We start from the raw sequence: 6257 nt of genomic DNA on the forward strand, positions 1-6257 counted from the left end.
AGGATGGGTAATCAGCCTCTCTTTTTAATCCCTTTTGCTCGCTGGCAAAAAGGAACCAGGGAGTAAATTGTCAGGAAGTTAAATGGGAAATGGCAGCTGTGTGTTAAGCTCCAATTGCTCTGGTAATCTCACCTAACACTTCTTTTGCTTGTTTCTCAGCTGCCAGAATTCTCTGGCCAGTCTCCTCTGCTGCCTGTGAAGAGTACAGGGGATAAGAGAGTAACAGCGCCCTGACTTTCCATCAGTCTTCTATGGCAACACTCTGTCTTGCTTCTCCAAGGGGGTAGGTAAGATTGATCCTGGCACTCATCTCCACACCGGCATCTTCTTCCCGTATCACGCTCAATGTCATTACTGCTCGGGAATTCTGAATGGGGTCTGTTGGGCAGAAAACAGAATTTCCTGCATCGTACCTTATGCTGGCAACACCAAGGCAATAGTAAACTGAGGTGGGCTACAGTTTGCATGCCTGACTCTCCCTCGACTCTCTTCCTATCTCTCACTTTTACCCCTTGCCATTCTCTTCACCACTCATATGATTTACAAAATAAAGGAAAGCAAAATATGGCCACTTTTTAAAGGATTTAGATGAAAAGTACTTACAAAAAAAGACAACCCCACACAAATAAGATATTTAGTCCCTTGTGTCCAGGTGGCTGACAGTCCTAGGTTTTACCTTCACATTCTAGTTGGTTTGAGTAGAAATTACAGCCTGGAATAGGCTTCCTGGCTCCAGGTGGCAGTTTATAAATTACAGGAGGATAGGAAATTCAGAGGATCAGGAAAAAAGCTGCTAACACTACATATAAAAATGATGACTGAACTCTTAAACCGATAGGGAACTAGGTCAGCGGAGGAATGCTGAGTGAGTAGTATCTTCTTCAGGGACTGCTTGAAGAGGAGGCACAAAGATGGGGAGGGTAGTAGTGAGAGTGTGAAGGTGGCGTTTTTTTCCTTTCGGAACCTTGGACAAGCTCCAGGGTGAGGACTGGGTTTGGAGGTCATGACAGGCCTACACAATGACCTAGCTCTGACTGGCTGAGACTTTAGCACAGGTTATGAAAGGATGGACAAAGGTATACGGCTACGTCAACGTTAAATTAAACAAATATTTATCGAATACTTAATGTGTGCAAGACACTGGTGGAGGTGACGGGAGTGCAGAGACAAAACGGAAAAGCTCCCTGACTTGAGGAGCTTCTTTTTCATGCATCTTTACACCCTCTCCTTTTCTCACAGTGCCTTGCACTTTGTAGGTACTTAAAACATTTGTGAACTGATTGAGATTCATGTATTTTTAGGACATTTTCATTCTCCTTTGTTGGTGTACTGCCATCAAAAATAGCTCATCACCAGAAGGGACAGGATTAGCAAAACACTGAAACTATTTCATGGAATCCCTAGTTTACCATTCTTGGTTGTGCCTCAGCCACCTTAATACCTAGTTTCTAACAGTTTAACTAGATCTTTTGCTTTTTTTTTTTTTTTTTGAGGGGGGAAGGCAGGGCAATTGAGGTTAAGTGACTTGCCCAGGGTCACGCAACTAGTAAGTGTGTCAAGTGTCTGAGGCCGCATTTGAACTCCTGACTCCAGGGCTGGTGCACTACTCACTTCGCCACCTAGCTGCCCCTAACTAGATCTTTTGAAGTCTGTTCTGTTTAATCAAGAATTCTTGGTGGGGTGCGGGTGGGACAAATCTTCAGAAATCACAGTGACAATTTTATTGAGCTACAGTAAATTACTGATTACAACTCCAGTATTTTGCTAAAACCCTCCACCACTCTCATTTATGGCTTGTTCAATTTCTTTTCTGAGGGTGGGCTTTTCAAATTCTTTATTTCTTGTTCTGTTAGTCTGGGTATTTTATATTTTTGCAAATATTACTCCATTTATCATTTTGCTGGCATATAATTTGGTTAAGTTTTTTCTAATAATTCCCTTTATTTCTTCATCTGTTGTTAATTTTCCTTTTTGATAATTTGGTCAGTCTCTCCCTCTTTCTCTTTTCCTCTTCCTCCCTCTTTCTCAAATTAGGTAATAGTTTGTCTATTTTATTAGTCTTAAAAAAAAAAACTAGCTCCTACTTTCATTTCTGAAATCATTGGGGATTTTTGTTGTTGTTTTTTAATTTTCTCTCTTCTTTGACTCAGCACATATAAACTTGGGAGCTAACCTCCTAAACTTCCCTTCTAACTAGTAGGTCAGGTTCCCAGAATAAGATTCATATCTGTCCCTCAGAGTCTAACAGTGGCCCTGAGGGGTGGGGGGAGAGTGTATAGCTCTATAGCTCAGGAGCCTGCAACAGTTATTTCCCCCATGACTATCACTTAGTATCAACCAGTAAGGCAGACAATTAGCTTTCAGAAAGGGCTATTTTTATGGTGGTATAGTAAGAATGGCAGGCATAAAACATTCCCCTAAAAGTCTGTGACACTCTCCTATTACCACATACAAATTCCAGGGGAATGAGGGCTCAAAGTTAGAGACCACATGGCAAAGGGGGTAGCTCACAGATTTTCTTTACAGTGTTCCCCTTAGGAATGGTGTCATTTTCCTGGTTTTTGTTTTCCCTTGATGGACTCATTGTTTAGCTTTGAAAATGTGATCAGCTTCTGATTCAGAAAATGTCACCAGCTGCTCATGTTCCAGCACAATGGTAGTACATTGATCCTCTAACCTTCCTAAGTTTCAAAGTTCCTTCTCTAACCATATGGAGGGTGGAGAAGGGACTGAGGTCCTCCCTCGCCCTATAAGTGGTTCAACTTCAGAAATTAGACTGGAATACTTCCTCCTGGTCTGCTCAAATTTCTTGGGTTCTGAACAAACTCCTGGTTTTATACAGTCCCTAAATGATGAAGGATTTTGAGTCCACTGCATATGAGAATCATTTGAAGGAATCAGGTGTGTTTCACCTGATGTAGAGGAGAGGAGGACTTAAATAACCACTTGTCAGCTATGTTAGATTTGGATTCCTTTCATTTATGTGTTGTATTAAAGACGAATACTGAAATTTCTTCCAACTCTCAAATTCTTAAAAGAAAAATAATCCTAACTTGCCTGGGGGAGGAGAAAGGTGGGGGGGAGGAAGGGGATAACAGAAGAAGAGAGGATAGGATATTACTACTACCTCCTATAAGAGTATGACAGTAGTTACTACTATTCAAGTTGTCTGCTAATGTGTAGTTATGAGCCTTTTGTGTTCTATTAATTCTCATGCATAGGAAATAAACATCTGTCCCATACTTGAAGAAAAAAAAAGTTGTAGAAGCAGGGAATAGTCACAAGTGAAACAAATTGCACTTGAAGATAGATCATAAAGGGGCAATTAAAAAGAAAAAAATTAAGAACCAGAGATTGGGCCTAACTTGGCGAAGCAAGGAGGGGGTGAAGAAGTAGGAAACTTCTTAAATTACTAATTTACTAGTGTTGATCACATTCATTTTTTTCTACTCCTTTTTTATTTGTAAAGAAGAGGGAAAGAAAGAGGAAAAAAATAAGAAGTTATGGATGGAATCTAGCCACTGCCCCCAGCCCCAATCTAGCTACTAACCCCACTCCCAACATCCCAATTTCCTCACTGCCTCACTAGAATACCAGGTGTGCTCATGTTCTCAACCACATTATCCATTTAGCCTCAGACAGGACAATAAACATCCATCCATTTTTGCCCCAGACAGGATCACAACAGCCAGCCCCTGAAAAGCAGCACCAACAGGATACTGACCAGGATGTTTGACCACTAAGTCACAGCCTAAGTGCATGCCTGTGCAGTAATAGCAAAGAACCGTCTCAAGGTGAACGTATGACATAGAGAGGCTTATTATAATATCATTATCATATTTAAATATCTCCCAAGTGGGCTTTTCTGTATGAATTATGGGTAGCTGCATGTGTAGCTCCACCAAAGCTAGGACCCCTCCCACATTTTAAAATTAATATATGATATAATTGCATCTTTTGCTCTATAAAAATCTCTGCCTTGCCTTGATAAGCTGCTGGTTCCTTCTTGGAGCTTAGCTCACTTTCTGAGAGGCTAATTCTCAATAAATGCCTTTGCTTGGGTTGGAGATGGTCTGAGTCTGTGCATTTTATCAAGATGACCCCATAATACACCTTGAACTTCAAAAATTATGATGGAGGGAAATATAAAATGTGAATGAGATGAATTTATCCATAAAGTAGAAAAGTTTAGTAGGATGATTAGAAAGTAGAGTCTAACAGCATGTTATGTTTTAAGAAACATCTGAAACATAAAGATCCAGAGTAAAATGAAAAACTGGAACAGAATTTATTATACTTGTTGGCAAATATTTAAAAGTAGTGGTACCTATCATGATCTAATGATAAAAAAAATACTTAAATGAGATAAGCAGGGAAACTTTTTAAGCTTAAAGGCACCAATGATAATAAAACATCAATGCATTACATATATGTATCTAATGCCACAGCATCTGAGTACTTGAAGGAAAGGGATGAATCACAGGGTAAAAAGGAAGCAAAACTATAACTGTAAGGATACCTCAATATGCTCCTTTCAGATACAGATAAATGTAAAAGAAAAAACTGTCAACGAATTAATAAAAACATACACAGAAGAGAGCCAAAGGCAGTTCAGAAAGCTTAGATAGGCTGGGCAGTGCTGAAACTATCATATTAAATTCAGAATATTCTTTAAAAACCCATGCTATATGTATAGTGGAGATTCATGGTTTCATATGCTGTCCTCTTTGTCTATTCTTTGTAGGGGGGAAATATTTATGTCTATCTCACAATAAATAAAAAGGAAAAATTACAAAAATCAGGATGTTGGAATCAAGGAACTTGAAGGTCCCTTCCTGTCTTGAATCTGTAATTCTATTTTATGACTTTATAGTCTGGCATAAAGAAAAGAACACTGAAAATCATTGAGTCTTGGCTTTTACATGTGCTATGAGGCTATGATCAAATTATTTAAGCTTTACAATTTCCTTATCTACAAAATGGGGATAATCGTGCTTATCCTACTTACCTATTTAGATTGACCTGAGGAAATGTGCTATTATATCCCATTGCTTGGCTAGGCTGACAAACTTCAATGGATGTTTGTATACTACAATGTGGGTATTTCCTTCATCAGTGTAGACTGTCACTGTCTCTTCCTTCTCCTTCACCCCTAACTCTAGGTTTTGTGATGGGGAAAAGCTTAGAATAAATGAAATTGATATGTGAATTTTGGATAAGTAAATGAATTAGTATATGAAATTACAACGGCTATGTCTTTTGGGTAAGTCACTTGACCCCTGGATCCTCCTCTATTCATTCAGCATAATTTCATAAATTTAATTAAACTGAAGTATTGAAAATCAAAACACTTTAACAGTTTAAAAATAATTTTTCCTTAAAGAGTAAGGAGGAAATGAGGGTATAGGTATATGTGTAAATTGGGAGGGGGAGGTATAATTAGAAAAAAAAATAACTTCACTTACATTTAAACACAAGTATTTATTGAGTCCATGACATGTTACATATACAATGACTTATGTGCTAAGTACTGTGGGCCATAAACAACAAAGATTCATATAATTCGAGTAGCATGCATGGAACATGTTTGTAATTAAGTTGTAAACTGTGTGATTAGGCATTTAGTGTTTGTAGACTAAATGACTTGGGTGGGGAACCTTCAGCCTTGATGTCACATGTGGCCCTCTAGGTCCTCAAGTGCTGCCCTTTGACTGAATCCCAACTTCACAGAACGAATCCTCTTAATAAAAGGATTTGTTTTGTAAAATCTGGACTCGATAATCAAAAGGCCGAACCCAAGGACCTAGAAGGCCACCCGCAGCCTCGAGGCCAAAGGTTCCTCACCCCTGCCTTAAGAGGTCAAAGAAAAGACCTGGAGGATCAACTTGGGCTACAGCAGTCTCAAGAGAGATAAAGGGACACGTCTTTTTAGCAAACAACATTCATTTTAAAAGTCAGAAAACTGGTTTAAGTGACATACCTAAAAGCCACATATGTATTTATTGGTATAGCTTGGTCTCAAACTTTGATCCCAGTGTAAAGTTTTTTTCCATTAATCTACACTTTTGGGGATTTGTTCAAGGTCCATCTGCAAGGTGAAGTCACAGAAACCTACAATCGCTGAATCTAGGCAATGATCATTGACTTAGATTTCCAGTACTGTTGGCTGAGGTTACCCAGAAGCCTCTGCAAACGATGCCTTAAATTACTTACGTAAAGAGAAGCTAATCACAGATATTGGAGTTCACTTCGGAGTG

The sequence above is a fragment of the Trichosurus vulpecula genome, chromosome 8, assembly GCF_011100635.1.
Source record: "Trichosurus vulpecula isolate mTriVul1 chromosome 8, mTriVul1.pri, whole genome shotgun sequence".
NCBI classification, from domain to species: domain Eukaryota; kingdom Metazoa; phylum Chordata; class Mammalia; order Diprotodontia; family Phalangeridae; genus Trichosurus; species Trichosurus vulpecula.